The 17,651-nt window shown below is 42.4% G+C and overlaps 1 long non-coding RNA gene across 3 annotated transcripts; it reads right to left on the reverse strand.

Moving 5' to 3' along the window:
* Window positions 1–2,365: 2,365 nt before the first annotated feature.
* Window positions 2,366–12,455, reverse strand: LOC120847728. Of its 3 annotated transcripts, XR_005717434.2 has the most exons (5): window positions 12,221–12,455; window positions 6,139–6,325; window positions 5,365–5,514; window positions 5,212–5,283; window positions 2,366–2,492 (listed from the first exon to the last, which is right to left on the reverse strand). It is a non-coding gene; the product is annotated as an uncharacterized LOC120847728 (long non-coding RNA). The 3 variants fall into 3 exon arrangements; XR_005717433.3 differs by lacking the exon at window positions 12,221–12,455 and having other exon boundaries at window positions 2,452–2,492; window positions 6,139–6,519; XR_006078097.1 differs by lacking the exons at window positions 2,366–2,492; window positions 12,221–12,455 and adding an exon at window positions 8,939–9,170 and having other exon boundaries at window positions 5,085–5,283.
* Between the last annotated feature and the right edge of the window lie 5,196 nt (window positions 12,456–17,651).

Raw genomic sequence — 17,651 nt, forward strand, 5'->3', positions numbered from 1 at the left:
GTAAACATTTTTACAATATGCTGGCACTGGCCAGATATTACTGCATGTGTTACTTGAACATTACTGAACAATGTTATCCGAAAATACATTGACAAGCGCTGCCAGGAAACTGCATTTATGGTTGTCATGAAGTCATTTTTTGAGCTGGTGCCTGATATGAGCAAATGGATGTGCATTACAGGCCATTAATGAATCAGCATTTTGAAATCCTAGAAGCAGGACTCCGGAAGAAAACAAGAAGTTATTGGAATAAATTTATTTCAAAAACGAAACCAACATTACAAGTACCAGAGAATTCTTCTGTTTCTTACAAGCTATTAGATCTACAAAATTGTAAAGAACACACTAAATTACAAGGCTGATCTGCATAAAAATAAAAATGTAAAATATTAAAACTCCCAGCAACATAAAGCAAGTAGCTTAAAATAAAATTCTAAATATATCTCAAATTACACCCGATCTTGGGCTAGGACATATAAATAAATAACGGAGGCAATAAACCAAAAATGACTAGAAAAAAGAACATAAATTTTAAATCTTCTAAAAATACCACACTAATGTGTACATAAATTAAGTAAAAGAAACCACTAGCTGGGGCTAAAATGTATGCATGAATAGAAATTAAAGGTAACATATGCATATTACAAATTGACATAAAAAATTCAAACAACAGGGACTCTACTCATGGAATGGCTGTAAAAAAAAGAGAAAGAAATCATTAGAAAAAAAAGCATTTTAAATGATTTAGGTAGCATGAATTTTTTTTTTTTTTTTTTCAATTCTATGCATTTAGCACGGTTAACCAATTCCATGCTTCCAACTGGGATCAAAGTAACCAACTACTAACATTTAAAACTAACAGAAAAATCAAGGCAGAAACATGCTGAAAAACAGCGCAAAATGAACGGATAAGAAAACACACAGGACAAGGCACTGTGTGTTCTTTTTCCTTTGTCTGGTTTTCGCACCGTTTTTCAACATGAATTCTTACCAACTAGCCCAGCCCAACTGTCCATCCTTGTAATCAGAAACATGCTTGCCTTCTCCCCTTGTGGCAGCGCCTCAGTCACTCCTGAGAAGAGGCACACTGCTCCTGCAAAAAAATAACACAAAAAAGTTGGTTGCATTCCGAAAATGGGTGCCTATTTCAGGGCAGAGTGTGTCATCAAGATGAAAAAAGAAATGCCTACATCTGTCCTAGCAGTTTCACCACAGTTTCTTTGCATGCATAAGCCATTCTTTTCATCCAGTTTAGACTTTTACCGCAAAGTGTGACCTACCCACAGAAGACAGTGGATACGCGACTTATTCTTTTCTGGCAAGGTAGGCGGCTGTTCTCGGCCACTCACTTTTTCCCACTTCAACCTTCTATTTATTCATGCGTGAAAGGCACTTTCTTAAGAGGGAAACAGCTATTTTCCGCAGCGCCTTTTTTATTTTGTATTTGTAGATTTAACTTTGTTTTCATTTTATCCTAAGAGAATAGCTTTCTTTTTAAGAACATAGATGTTCTTAAAAAAGACGTGCCTGCCCTCTTCGTCAATTTTTTGTAACCGACAGAACCGTGGACCTGTCGGATCTTTGACATGCAGTATATTACTGTATGTCGAATATCCGGCAGGTCCACGGTTCTGTCGGTTATAATAAATTAACAAAGAGAGGAGACACGTCTTTTCTTTTCCCCGTATCATGGGCCACGGAGACAGATCACTGCCTCAAGGACGGCTTCGTCTTGAAGCAGAATAGGTCTCTTCAAGGACGAAGATATATATACGCTTTTGAATGGACGTGCATTCATCACTGCACCTGATGATCACAGCTTTTAAAAGTGTCGTTAGTGTTACTGTGTCTTATTGGCCTCATTAACAGAAGTCATCATTTACTAAAAAAAAAGAATAGAAGGTGACAAAAAAAGGTTCCTTCCTTTTATATATATATAAGTTTATAAGTTACAATAAATATTAAAACACTGCTATCCTCCCGGCACTAAAAAGAAAAATATTTCTACTGCTCAAATAGGCTACGTTCAATGAAACAACTTTGATAAAATGGCGTTCAATGAAACAGCATTCGATAAAACTGCGTTCAATGAAACAGCTTCGATGAAATAATGTTCAATGAAACGGCGTTTGATGAACTGTCCGGACCCAGGGGCAATGTCAATGAGCCTCATATTTTCTACAATGTCAAGCTCATTGCAGACAATGTCATAACATGGTGTTCTTTCATTGGCTAAATAAATTTCTTAATACTTAAAAATGTCTTTATGTAAAGTAGACTAATGCCTTTGTTTGAAATCTGGGCTTGTTTTAGGATGCAAAAGTATTTTTCGGGAGTTTAAGCAAAATTAGGAATATCATATTACCATTTTCTTGGTCCTAGCTGGTGCATGCCTGACCGATTCAGCAGCAGCCCATTTGGCGTCGGCTTCCTGCACGATGATGGCTGGCTCATGTTTTCTGCCTTCTGTTTAAAGCAGGTGCGCACAGCTCCTGTTTCAAAAGTATATAATTACAACACAACGTCAGCTACCACAGTGAAATATCGACAATTTCATGCCCTACTTTAGCATAACTTGGCAGACATCGGTAACTATGAAATCAGCCAGGGTGTCTAGCAAATTCCTCCTTTTAAGTTCCCCAGCTTTTCCAGGTTTTAAATTGCCTGTCCATTACAGAAGTTTGGAGATGTGGTACGAACTGCTGCTAAACACCTCATAAGTGAACACCACTCACAATTTAAAACAATTTATTGAAATCTGTCTTTATGTTGCTCAAGAAGTCAAAGACTTACAAAGTTTCGGGCAATGTTATTTACCACAGCCACGTCAATGCACGACTCTCCTGGCTTCGTCGCACACCACCGCATTACTCGCCCTGGCCATTTTCCCTGATTTGGCTAACTTTTTGATTATCTCCCTGACAATTCCCTGACTTTTCCAGATGATCCGAAATTTCCTGACAATTCCAGCTTTTCCAAGGTGCTAGACACCCTGTCAATGAGCCAGATAGCTCGGGAGCGAGGCATGGGACAAAACTCCACTGTAGTGAGGTTATGTGGGCTGCTGTCACATGCTTCACCAGGACAGTTTCCTTTCATCTAAAAGAGCCAACCAGAAAACTGAAACCAAGCAAATTTTTGTATGAATTCAAACTATATTCGTTGGTCTATCGATCTCAAATGCTGCTACAGTGAAATCGGTCAGAGTACGCTATAAAAACCACAGCAGAGGTGGCTGCGGCACATGGCTCAAAGCTATACTGATAAGCAAACATACCAATTTATCTGTTTTACTTCATGTGGATTTCACCTTTTTAGAAAAAAAAGCTCCTCACTTGTGTGCCCTGTTTAGCTATAGCCATTTGTTGTTAAAAGGCAACTCTGCTTAATTCCAAAACTTTTGGAATTATAAGACTTCAAATAAAAATAAAAAATAAATTTAAAAAGAAATATAAAAATAACTATTTTATTTCATGCATTGGTGGAATATTTCCTATGCAATTTTGCTTTAAACATAGCCCAAGTAAAACCCGAAACATCGGCTTCTACAGGCAACGATGGCAGAGTCAGAGGAGACATGACCAATCCCATGGTACAAATGATGATGTGCTACCCCTGCGAGGACGACGCAAACAGACGGGCCTGAGTGTTGTCTGCTCCGTGTCTGACGACATCTGCACCACTGCAACCTACGCTAAAGCCAAGTTTTCTCAAAGGAATAAATATCTGAAGAACATTAGTATGCAGCGAGGTCTACTAAATAGTACATAAATAAGCCATTGAGTATGTGAACATTGTGCAAACAATGCCATTATTATTTAACAGAGGTGAACCATGAGAAACGTGCACATCCAGGTCTGTGCCAATCATGTGGACACCGCTGAACCAACTTTTGGAGAAGACAGTGCTCAAGTCAAGGACTGACTGTGCATGGAAAAAACAAAGAAAATGTAACAATGCACCTGACATAGTAAATTGATGTTTGGTGCACTGAAGCCGTAGTAGCAACTGCGCTGTCGTTTGCGCCTACATTGTCAGCTAGGGTTAGCAGTTTGCTGATCCATTTCATAAAGATTTAAATGGAGATAATATTGGACATGTGGTTTTCCTAGATGATACTGAAGAAGCCTTCGTTTTCGCTCACTAACAAAAATGAGACAGAGTCTGCAAAATGGCGGGCCCTTGCGCGCTGCCATCTTCCAGCTCGGGTGCACCCCAGATAATCCGATTATGAAGGCTTGCTAAAGCGTCACTAAGCTAATTGACAGATTGGTACCCTGAGAGCATGTTTCCCTACCCATGGTGGCTAGACTACTTTTGGAAACATGACTGCTTGCAAACGTGTATAGCTGATTGTGTCATTCAGCTATATGGTAATGTACCTTACACCAAAGAGTGCTCGGTGGTGTAAAACAAAATGTACCACCTTTCTTTAAGAAGTGGTCAATCCTAACGCTGCCCAAACCATTCCACATATAAAGCAGAGGACAGGTTCATAAAAAGTGCTAGGGTTAGAGTGCACAAACAGCAAGCATTCTAATGTATCCTTTGATCAGAAAGCATAGATAAATAAACAAAATAAATTAAATTGTAAAATAAAAATGACTAGTACAGCAGAATTATGCAAACATGAGGTTGCAGCAATACAAAGCAAACATATGCACCGTCAAACTAAAAATATCCACTTCACCATCCCTTAGGCTATAACTGTCCTTGTGCGAGGAAGCATACCACAACTAGCAGGTTTGTAAATTAAAAATTACTAGATAAAAAAAATGAAAGCCGTTTACAACTCCCTGTAACGCTAAATTAGAGTGCAGCTCTAGAGGAGGAGGGAAGGGTCCCGAGGAAAGGGTATACCCCTCCTCCCTGCCACACCTCCCTCTGAGCGGCGTCACCGTAACCGTGAGGTCACGTGACCCTCCTGACGGGGGTCACGTGACCCCGCGAGGACAATTTGGCATGGTGCCGAAAAGTCACCTTGCCGAAACGTCGCCGCGGTTACGGCGACGGCGACAGCACTCAAGCCGGAAACGGCCGCCTAAGAGCTGCGCTCTAAAAGAAACATCAAAGCAGCAGGTGCTCAATAAACAATATGGATACCATTCATTATCACAATTGCGGCTAACCAAGCTGAGGCTAATCACATAAAATAAAAAATCTAAATGCTGGAAAGCGTTAAGAAATTGCAGCAACAAAAAGCAAACATACACGTGTGCGTTTTTGCTTGGGCTCTGGTGCACGTTCTGGAAGTTGAGGGGCTGGCTGAGTGTTACGTCGTTCCTGCAGAAGAGGCAAGCTTGATGAAAAAGGAGGGCAAATGAATCCCGAATACAAAGGTGTTGCAGAAATTTAGGTGCATACATCTTGGTCATAGAAGTCCTCATCCTCAAATGAAGAAAGAGTATGCTGCAGTCTCTTCCTTTTTCTCTTCTCCCGCTCTTCATTATTCAATGTTAAGTCGGACGTCGCTTCCGAATTTTTTTTCTTTGTACTTTGCATCTTCATGTGTCACTGAAACAAGAAAGCCGAGCACACCAGTCAAATGTTTAACCACCACAAGCTTGTTTGCATCCTAAACTTTTGTTCATTAAATCAAACATGCTCGCTTTATGGTTAGACAGCTTTTAGGTTAAAGCCTGCCAACTTTTTCGGGCTCATGTATATAATCTGTGAGGATTGGGCCAGCTCAGGTTTATATTAAAGAAAACAAAAATTTTGTCGGGCTCGTGCTGGGCTCAAGCTTCTGTCTAAAATTCTGTCGGGTCCGTGCCGGGCCCGAGCCGTGTCTCTTCAAGGCCAAGTCTGGCCGGGCCCGGAAATTAAATATTCTATTAGGCTCGGGCCAAACCCGGGCCGTGCCTCTACCGGGCCGGGTCTAGAAATTCTGGCTCGTGCAGTGCTCTAGCACACTCTACATTGGGTGAGCAGAGTCCGCGCTCCGCTCTAAGCAGAATTTATTGCCTATTTCTCTGCCCCAAGGTTCTCAACTCTTTGCTCAGGGCACTCAATGGCATTTCCGGCTCATTTTCCATGACTGGGCTTGATTTTTGACAATATCCCCGATTTTTCCCGGTAATTAAAATTTCCCTGACAATTCCCGGTTTTCCTGGTTGCTAGACACCCTGCTATACTTACAACATGATGCCATCACCTGACAGGAGAATGTGGCCCAGTCAGTCGAGGGCTCTTCACGCTCTCTAATTGCCATCATCAACAGATTTGATTTGTAGGGTGGCCATGCCGTGCAGCCATTGCACACCCAACAGGTAGGGACAACTGCGACATCATTTTCCGCCAAAAAATGGACAAGAGAGTACATTTCCTGAAATCAACAAATAAAGCCGTTATTACCTTAAAGACCAGTCATAAGTCACTAAAAATACAGTTTTCGAATTAAGCACAACCAATGTACAATAGTTGCAAACATAGATCACACTTGCAAGTGAAGTAGATAAAAAAAACAGCATAGCCCTGGTTATCGAAAAAATAGTCAGAGTGCAGGCGAGCTGGTGTAAGTTGAACATGATTGTAAACCTGAGACTGGGGCAGAAAAGAGAACACAGCAGAAGGTAGAAAAAGGGGAGGCAACGTCTCAAACTCAGCTGCAAAGTTTATTTCGTACACGCCTTATATACCACAACTCCAACGCCGAATGGCGGTGGTTATGCTAGAATGTGACCCTTTGTGTGAGTGTTTCGCAGGAGAGGTCAAGGGAGATAAGAGAAGGTTTACCCAAATTTCATTGTCCTCTTGTCATATATTTTTCTTTTTGTAGAGACAGCGTTGGAGTTGTGGTATATTCGCGACTCCAACTAACTATAGGTGGCGCCACTCATTTTCCAAGATGGCGGGTTTAGTGAGGGTCAGAAATGCGTGCCGCTGTTGAGCCTGTCTAGTGTGCTGGCTTCACTGAGCGCCATAAATGACTTCTGGTAATACGAGGAAGCTAATGTTTCATGAGCGCAGGTCACCTCTTTAACCTGAAAACAAGAACGGTGTTTAGCGTATTAATTACGGAAGGATGCGCGTTTTAATTCTGGAGCGAAACCGAAACTTACCTCTATTTTGGATTTAATTTCTCAACAGAGGTCTTAATTTCGGATTCTTTCATGACTCAAGATGTGTCTCACATCGTAATTATTTACTTAGAAAAGTTGTTCGCGGAAACTTTATATTGTGACATACTGTTCGATCCAGGCTGATATTGGTAGTTGTTGAAAAAATCTGTGCTGATATATGTGCGTTCTCGCTGCCTTTTTCTCGCTCAGATAATTGTCACGGGAAATAATGACAATTATCCCAACACAAGAATAAGAGAATAATTTCAAATTTTTACAATATGTCCACGAAACGCATAAACTAATAAACGCTGCTCTCACTGCAACAACCCAAGACGGAATCCGAGTCAGACAGCTGAAGTGTGTGTGTGTGTGTTTTTATAGCACCGAGTGACGCGTAGGATTTCATATTACATCCAGCGTTTAACTGTTTGTCTATCTTGATAACTATGTCAGAGTTTTTCATATGCTAAAAAGAAAACAGAATTATACCTTTCTGGAAAGACTATCATGGTTAAATAGAGTATTCTCGTGATTTCGGCGTTAATTAAAGGCATACATTGCCGCTATTTGTATTAATGATAATAATATTAAAATTCACATATTTGAATAAGCAATTCTTCAAGCTCTAATATAATTTGTTGCCTGTGATCTAATTTTAAACGCGCGAAGAAATATGACAATGAAAACTGTGCTAATTATCATCACTGGTTCCAATTGCTGCATTTTAATTACAAATAAACTAAAATTGTCTAAAATCAATTAAGTAATCTTAGATATCCATGTAAAATTACATTAACTGTGGGTAAAGTATATTGTGCTATCAAAGTCGCGACTTTTGACAATCAGCGAAACGTCCAAAGTCGCCGCCAATATACTTCCAGACCAAATGCCCAAAAGTTAAAAAAAAAAAAAAAACTTTTTTTTTAATTGCTAGTTTTTCATAACATTTATTTACTTTTGTATTTGCTCGACGTCGTTTTGCCAATCTCAGCCTTTCCAGTTCGAAGGAACGCCTACCTGCTTGCACGTCTGCTCACTGCAGCACGTTTCGTTGGCGTTGGAAGCTGGTGAAACAGTAATGAGTTTTAATATTGCGTATACGAGCGAACTCAAGCCCTATGTGTTTGCGTTAGCTTTGCGCGTTCCACACTGCGCGTGCGCGGAGCCCGAAATCGCGGTCTTGGATGGCGCATGACGATGAGGCGCACGCACAGCGTGGGGCAAGCAACTCTAACGCAAACGCACACCGCTTGCGTTTGCTTCTATGCGCAATACTAAAACTCTCCAGTAAAGTACAATCCCATACCGGCTGCAGCACTACGTTGCGACAGTGAAGAGTGTTGTTTGCATTCGGAAACGACATTTCGCGAGCCGTGATCGCGAGCAGTTCCGCCATGCCCGCTGAGCAGGAGAATCGGGGGACCCTCACTAGAGCGCTTCCCGTTTCCGCCGCGGGAGGGCGAGCGTCGAGCTGGAGACGCGAATAAGGCGCGTACGAAATAAACTTTGCAGCGGAGTTTGAGACATTGCCTCCTCTTTTTCTACCTTCTGCTGTGTTCTCCTTTCTGCCCCAGTCTCAGGTTTACAATCATGTCCCTGGTTATATTGCAAGCAGACGCACTTCCACCTGATGTCCTGCACACTCCCCACTGAATACTGCATGGAGAGCCCTGTAGCTCTAAAAATTTTTAGCTCTGATGATGGCAGCTTTGAAGTATAAAGGTTGCCGAGATTTCGGAAAAACTGTCCGCAGATGCTACGGTTCCCATCTGACTCAATGAAGTTCCTAACAACAACAATGTTGCCATACTTCAGTTGAACACAGTTGTCGAACGCCTTCAAAGAGAAATGTGCTCCGTCTAAAACAAGCTCACTGCACTGGGTTTTCTTGAAGCTTGGCGGCTCAGGTTGTTGCTTGAGCAGAGCACACTTCTGTTGCACAGAACTTGACACGGTGGTGGGATTCACTTCTGAGTGCCTTTTGATAACCTGCTGCAGTGCCAAGGAAGGACCCCTCACCAACTTCTTGAGCTTCCCAAGGAAGTTCTCAAAGGGAAAGGCCGAGGAGGTGTTGACAGGGCCGAACCGTCGAACGTCTTGTCAGGTGGATCAGGGAGTGCATGTTGTAGACATAAACCCTCTCATACAAGGTACCAGCTCCAGAAACAAACTCTCTCAAGAGAGATTCTCCAAGATCACAGTGTGTCAAAGAAAATTTGGGGCTGGCTAGGATGGTCATAACACAGCTCAGCTTTATGAAGTGTCCATAAAAGCGCTTTTCCAAATGGTTTTTAAGGACCAATGGCCCGGGGGAACTGATAAGGGGATAAAGGAAAGGGGGTTTTGAAGGCCGGGGATTTTGAAGAGGGGGAGGTAACGCGGGGAATTCGCAGCGGGGATTTTGACACAGGTGTTCTGAGATTAGGTTATTTCGTGCACCACTCGTATCACTCGACTCAGATTCACACTCGGAAGCTCGTTGGTATTCAAACTCTCCGGAAAAACTTGCATGTGCTGCCACGGCCTGTTGTCCACGTGAAAGAGGGTATGCTTCCTCAGTGTCCACCGACTCCTCACTGCTCGTACCGCAACTTTCAAGTTCCTTGCGAACACTTTCGGCTAGGGATGTCGCGAACCACCCTAGGTTCGATTTCGAAAGGTTTCGATATTTGCGAAGCAAACTGAGGTTCGATTTCGAAAAATTTCGATATTTTCGTACCGACCGAGGTTCGATTTCGAAAAATTCGCAACTTTTGTCCACAGCTGAGTTTCGAATTCGAATATTTCGAAGCTTTCACGGTTTCTAAAATTTCGAATTCGAATATTTCGAATATTTTTTTACTTCAGGTTCGATAAATTCGAAGATTTCGAAATTCTTTGTAAAAAAAATTCGAAAACTTCGAACGCTTCGATTTTTATAGACATGAAGTTCGAACAATTCGAAGATTTCGAATTTATTTTGGCATAAAGTTCGAAAAGTTCGAAAGTTTCGATTCTCTTTTAACGCTAAATTCAAAAAAAAAAAAAAAAAAAAAACTTTGAAGATTTTGAATTTTTTTTAATCCAAGTTTTCAAAGTTTGAAGTCCGATTTTCAAGTTTTTCTACAGTTTCAGTTTCAAATAACGTTTTCACGACTCACTTGTTTTCACAAAATCAAGTTTAGAAAAGTTAGGGTGTGATATCTAGATTCTGCGAAGTTGGTAAGGCAATTAAATGAGACGACGAGTGTCCCGGACGTGCTAGAATATTTGCCAGTGCAGAATTGTGACCGCCAGCCCCCCGGGGGGGGGGGGGGGGGGGTCTTTATCACGCAGTAGTGATTGCACGAACACACTGTTTTACGAGACTCATCCAGTTTCGAAACGGCCAGGGGCGAGCAGGAGGTTGAGGCTCAGAGAAACCTTGAAGCGACCTGGCAAACTAGCTCGCCACCCCTTGCACGCTGGTAGTAATCCGATCCGGTGAAGTTTATAATTGTACTGGAGGTTTATTTTCTGGGACGGAGGAATCGCCTCGCAAAAAGCACAAAAGCCGACACAACTCGAGGTCGAGGAGCGTTCTACCATACAAGTGGCGTCGGAAGAGGAAAAACGGGGGGAAAGAGGGTAGCGGGGGGGGGGGGGGGGGGGGGGCTTCAGCCTCCTTCTCCCCCTTGCAGGTATTTCGGACTGTTAAAGAAAACAATACGGGGAAAGAGGGCGTGGTCGAGCTTATTTTAATCTGAAATTATTTATGCATTTGTATAGCTGCTGTCGCTCTTCACTGCATAAAAGGTTGCGTAGATGGTCATTGTTAGAAACTTGTTGTCAGAAGGCACTGCTCGTCACATGCTTAGTGGTTCGGAAGTTCAAAGCTGTCTTTTCGACCTAAACACCTGTGCCGATAATAACAAAAGAAAAAAAAAAAAAGAATAAATGCGGGAATAAAAAGCAGGAGAAAAAAAAAACTATCAAGAATTCGTCGTAAGTGTTCTATTCTTGCATATTCAGAGGTTCAGAACTTCGAAACAAGTTTCTTTTACCAAAATGTGTACAGGCTAAAAGAAACACGTCCCAGGAACGTGAAGCGAAAAAAAAGAAGTTTTCTTTTAATGACGTGCTGAACTTGAACACTACTAGAAATCCTCTGCCATGAGTTAATTTATTCCTTAACGTGAAAACACAATAAATATATTATTTTGTATTCTGCAGATGGCAATGATATGTACTGTCTTTGGTGTTAATTTAAATGCGATACCTCAAACAACTTAGACGAAAATAAATATCAAGTTTAGGTCATAATTGCATGCAGATACATGTTTGGACATTTCTTCGAAACTCACGTTGAATAACAATAATCACATCTTAAGACGGCACTTACCTACGCTATACATAGATCATTCTTAAAAAAAAGTATAACATATCTACCATAAATAGCTCCGGCTGCAGCGTTCTTCAAATCTGGCACAAACGATAATCGTCAAAAACCGGTCGTCCGTCCTCGCCCCTTCGGGGATTTATTTCTTTAAACCTAAGCATGCCAGAACATTGAAATAAACGACATTGTCTTTCGTAAGGAACGCAGCACCGCGTGTAAAAGTTCGAGAAAAAAAATTACGAATGTACCCCACTACTTGAAATCAAATGAAACCGTCCGCCGGTCTTTCAAAGTTCGACGAACGTCGAACTTTTACCCTATAAGTTCGAAGTTCGTCGAACTTCTGACTTTTCAGAATTCGAAAGTTCGAAACTTTTCGAATTTTCTTTATAAATAAGTTCGAAAGTTCGAAATTTATCGAATTTTTTGGTCAGTCAAGTTCGAAAGTTCGACAAGCATCGAACCTTGCAGCGCAATAAGTTCGAAAGTTCGAAAAAGATCGAATTTTTTAGCGTAATAAGTTCGACGGTTCGAAAAGCGTCGAACTTCTTAGCTTAACAAGTTCGAAAATTCGACGTCCGTCGAATTTTACGATATGGATAATTCGAAAAATCGAAATCTTTCGAACCTTTCGAACCGCTTGATTCGATCATCGAAACTTCGATTCGAAAAAAGTTCGCGGCATCCCTACTTTCGGCTACTCTACGTCTTTTTTGGCGATCGGATAGCTCTGATAGCGAACGCTTCGCCCGCTCCATTGTTCAGCACAAGTAGTAACAACAACGAAAATGGAACATACCTTTGTTTACGTTTCCTCCACGCCGAGAGATCGGCAGAGCAGTCCTGGCGGTCCGATGAAACAGGCCTGGCGGTCCGATGAAACAGGCCTTGACGGTCCGTTGACATACGGTCACGTGGTCAACCTGGCTTCGACCTTGCTTGGCTTGAGCTACTTGCACTCTTGGCGTCTTGGCTTGTCAACAGTGTGCGTAAACGAGTAAACGACTAAACATGAAGTTTCAAGTAGGAATAAACTGTGGAAATTTTTCTAACAGTACTAAAATAAGTTTTTTTTAAGAGTTATAAAACATTACATCGATTGGAGAAATTGGAAATTGGTTTAAGCCGTACAGCCATAACCGTAATGCCGTACTAGTGTGCAATAATGGCGGACGATGGCGATCTTGCAACGTCTTGCAGTGATCAGTGGATGACCTCGACCGTAATATCGGTAACGATAGTGGACTGTTAACATCGAAACGGTAGTGCCGTAGCTATGCGACTGTGCTGTGCCATTGTGATGTGTCCAGATAACAAATGTAGGCAAAGAGCGGTCCACGCAGAGCAAGCTTCGAAGCCTCAAGCTCAAATATGTTCTTGTGTCGACGGCTCTTTGGCGAGAAGTGAACGGGGGCTAACAATGTGTGTGCGATTATACTTGTTTCATTACAATTAGGGTCCATATTAGATGAGCGAATGACGTTTTAGGAAACAGCGGCATTTGAGCGAATCGACGTTTTAGCGAATAACGGGGGCGCGCGTTAACCCATCCGCCGCGCGGCGAGTCTGCGGCGGCTCATTACAAAAATAGGAAACCCACTTGGCCCACCCGAAAACGCCGCTTCGCAGCGTCCGAATTTTCGCTAAAGTGTCATTCGGTGAAACGTGAACATTTGCTTACACGTCACTCGATAAAGTGAATGCCTCCCCCCTTGGGGCCCTTCATTTTGAGTGGTCGGCGGAGTGCGTCCTTGTATCCGTGGCCCTTGATGCTAGATCTCCTTCCTACCTGCCCCTCCCCCCCCCCCCCCCCCTCTCACTCACTTTTCTTTAATCTCACCCCATTCCCGTCCCATCTCTCCTATGTTGCCTTTTCCAACCTTTCACTCCTCATGTCCTCGCATGATTTAATGTTTGTGGCCCCCCCTTCCCCACCTTCATAGGATTATATGTTCGTTGCCTTTGACCTTTGATCTCGACTTCGGACCCTTGACTGCTCCTCCTCGCCATCTCCCCTTCTATCTCCTCGGTCTCCTTATTCCTCCCTCCCCTCTTCCTCTACTCTCTTGTCCACCTTCCTCTTCCCGCTACCCATCCTACTCATCTTTCCTCCCCTCTCCCCCCTTCTCTCTCGTTTGAGTGATTCTATGTTCATGGCCTTTGACCTTTTCTTTTTGGTGGCAGCTGCATATGGCTCTTCATTTTGTGTGGTCGGGGAGGTGTGATCTTGTGTCCATGCAACCGAGGCCTATGACCTGCAATGTTTTACGTCTTACCTGGCCCCACCCCGTCCCATCTCCTCATTCCCCTCCACTCCTTCTCCCCCATTGGTCTCATATTCCCTCTGTGTGCTCTTCCTCCCCTCTTTCCTCTCTCCTCCGTCTGATCTTGGTCCTCCCTGCCCCACTTCTCTTCATCTTTCTCTTCATGCTCCCTCGGCCTCTCATCCTCATTCCCCTTTTCCTTTTGTCTCCTCTCTTCCTTGTGTGAGCGTGTGTTTTTGGCCTTCGACCTTCATACTTGACCTCTTTCTTCCTGCCTCTATTCTCCTTCCCATCTCATCGCTCACCTTCCCCCTCAACCGTCTCCCTTTTCCCCTCCTCTGTCTATGAGACAATGGCTACCGCCAGTTGTCTCACTTGCAGTGTGCTGCAATGAGCCGCCACTTTTTGAGTTTTCCGAATAGAGTGCTGAGCTGTAAATTGGACTGAAATATGAGCTTCTGCATGTAACTATTTCAAATTTTCAACCAGGGTGTATCTTATACTGCACGCTCCAAGATTTCTCTAAATCTCTATGGCAAGCACTGGCGCAGACAACCGAGACAGGGCGAGAGTAAGAACCACCCAGTCGCTCGATTTGACCTGAGTCCGTCGTGAAATTAGTCCTCGCTTCTATTTTAAATAGTAGAAATCATTTTGCAGCAAGCTCGGGTCGGATAGAGCAGTTGGTCGACCCCAAGAGCTCTCTGCGACCTGGCCGTAGGGTAATCATGTTCGTATTTTTCACAGAAACAGAGCTACGCTTCGAAAATAACGCAATAGAGCACACAACTAAAATACACTTTTGGTGATAATTTCAGCTAGCTACATGTTCCAAATTAATTTACAGGCTACGACTCTCATGCCATCCTATACATGTTTGGGAGGTCTTTGGGTCGTCGCGTCACCAGCGTGAGTTTTCCACCTTTGATAACACAATAACACCCCATGACTTCACCCTCTTGTTATCTTTAGCATGCGTTCCAAAAGCTGGACATTCGAATGACCTTAACCTAAAAGCTCTGATGGGGGTGCATGCTAGCTTGTGAATATTGAGCAGACTCGCCAACCCATTAAGGGGCAGGAAGGAAGCAAGGAAAGGCCATACACACAAATGAATTCAATTTTATCATAAACCTTTTGGACAGATATTTTTTTAATTTTCTGCAATCTTTCCAGGGTACATTTTGAACATTTGTTTCAAACACGCCCGTCACAAGCATTAGAGCGGTCTTTCTGTTTGTAAAAAAATAAAAATGTTTGAACAAGAGAATCAACATTGAACTATTATAAGTTTGGTATCTTCGTGTATCCTTGACCAGCCTCTGTGTGATGTGGTGATGCGTCACATTTCGTCACATTAGGCCAACATCCCTGCATAACATTGCCCGTATGTCAGGATGGAAATGTTACCAAGAGGTTATTTCTAAACGTTGCTCCAATGTTGCTTCTCTAACATTCCTGGAACGTTTGCCTATGTGATGTAACGTTACATGACGTTCAGTGACAGTCAAACAACGTTACAGGAGAACGTTTCTGGTACGTTAGTTTTCAAACATTGCTATAACATACCCAAATGTGCCCCAACGTTACATTACATTTGTGACATTCCAGTCACGTTATGGCAACATATGGTGCTACTAGGGTGTTGACGCCAAGTGTGGCATGGTCACCAAAAATACCCTTGATTGGTACAACTTTGTGTCGCAGTATTAAAAGTTAAATCGTGATTGTGTCCTCGAACTAAGGAATTAATTACTGCACAAAATTATGAAATGGGCGCCTCGTGGCCATATATATCGTGAAATATTGTTTACTAAATATGTTTCACAATATATATATGTATATGATGACGACACAACTAAGCAAAAGGCAATGAAATTTTCAAAATGTCACGAAAGTTCTAGGATAATCCCCTTCAGTCTATTTTTTTAAAGAAATGCCGAGCGTCAATCAAAATGCTTGTTGTTTTAACCAAACATTGCTGACACTCAGCACCGCAATGCATGCGGCTAATCATGCAGCAAGGAGCAATCAAAATTGTTCAGTCTAATCTATATGCACATTCGCACTCAGATCGAATCTTGCCCAAAATAGCGCTTGCCCACGTTAGTTCACATTTTCTTATACAGGATAAGCTGGCATAGCCTGGCTATTGAGGTTTGCTCTTGACAAGAGGCCGGTCAATTTAATTTGCAAATGAGTATCACCCTTGCTAATTGATTATTTTAACGCAATAGCACTGAGAAGCTCATGTCGCAGAAAAGCCGATTTCGGTGACGTGACTGGAAAATCCTGAATGGTCGATAAGGTCATGACGTCAGAGCTACATGCCCTCGCTCAAGAATTTCAAACAACTCACAATGCTCACGTGAAACGTGACATCACGCATGGAATGAAAGTGATTAAAACATGACATGTAACGTGAATTGCAGGTCGCCGTATGTCTCTAATAATTTCTCTTTGCCTTAAAGAAAAAAAAAAAAAGAATTTTAGGAGGGATTCGATCCCACGACCCTTCGGTCGCGAGTCAGACGCTCCCGACTAGGCAACCGAGGCACGCTTGCGCGGCAAGTAAGGAGGCGATTTTAAAGCCGAAGCTTAAGCGTCCCCCAAAGTACCTTCTTTATTAAGTAAAACGAAGTAGTATTTAAAGTTTTTCTCGGCATGGCAGCTACTTAATTGGATATTTTCTGACAGTTTGCGTGCGTAATCGTCATGGTTCAGCCGCGCGCGCCCCTGTTTACTTTGTTTTTGTCCAGCCCAGAGACACATTAAAGCAATGTTTACCATATAGAAGAGGCAATAACAGGCTTCTATATGTTTAAGAAGTTATATTTGTGAGGAACAAATTGTTGTTTAAATTAGCTTCAAAATCAGAAATGTGTGTAAAGCTGTCCCAAACAACCTTCAACGTGCCTGTCGAGGATACAAACGCCGGAAAAGATTGGCAGAACACAGTTCAAATAATTTTGGGGGGCATAGCTTTTGGGTGGTCGGCCATTTATTTATGTTGTCAAATAGTCAGTTAGCAATGCAATATATTTTTATAATGATCAATAAATATTACCTTAAAAGTTCACATAACCGCTTGAGACCGACACGGAAGGAAGATACTCGAAACTACGCGAGCTGTTGAGTCTGCGTAAAAGTGTTTTTCTGTTTGCTGATTGGCAGTGTGAAACATCGGGTTGTAGGGTACGCTAAAAAGGACTCTGTGTTCACATGACAGATCTGAAAGCAAATACTCGAAATGTTAAAAAAAGAGAAAATAATGGTATTTTCCTAAATAATCTCTTACAGAACGCCTTACTGCAAAAAGAGATGCGTAAAGGTGCACGCAATGAAATTAATAATTTTGCACGAATAGCGCGAAGGACCGATGAAATTCTAAAAAAATCTTAATATAAATCTCATTTCATCAGCTTGCATGAGCTCGAAACTTCGCAAAATACTACCTCGCGAGGCTAATGTTACATTCGGTTTTACCTGCACTTGTTTTGGGCCCTCGCTTTACAACACTGTGCTTCAATAATCATGCGCTCTAACATTTTTCTGGGCTGCCATCTATCATCGCGAGACTGCAATAAATACTGGAAAACTTTACAAGTAGGACATCTATTGCTAGTGTTGCGAACATCACATTTCACCAGAAAGCTGAACTGTTTAGCATGGCATGCACGTGACGTCATCATACTATATGCTAGTATTCATTGTGGCTTCTTGCTAAGAAAATCAAATTCGATGATGCAAAATGCACGCTGCAGGAGGTTCAAGCTCAGTGAAAGCCAAGTATTTGAAAGGCACGTATTATTATTCGTAGTGCATCTTCGCGAGGAACTGCGCAACCGTCTGGCACGACAAAAACATGCTTTTTGGCAAGAGTGTTTTTGCAAACAAAGTAGTTTCCGGGCCCACGCTTTTTGGTCTCCGCCAAAGATGAGGGAAGGAGGAACCTCTTTACAACAG

This window comes from Ixodes scapularis, unplaced genomic scaffold, assembly GCF_016920785.2.
Source record: "Ixodes scapularis isolate PalLabHiFi unplaced genomic scaffold, ASM1692078v2 PGA_scaffold3__209_contigs__length_174095766, whole genome shotgun sequence".
NCBI lineage: Eukaryota > Metazoa > Arthropoda > Arachnida > Ixodida > Ixodidae > Ixodes > Ixodes scapularis.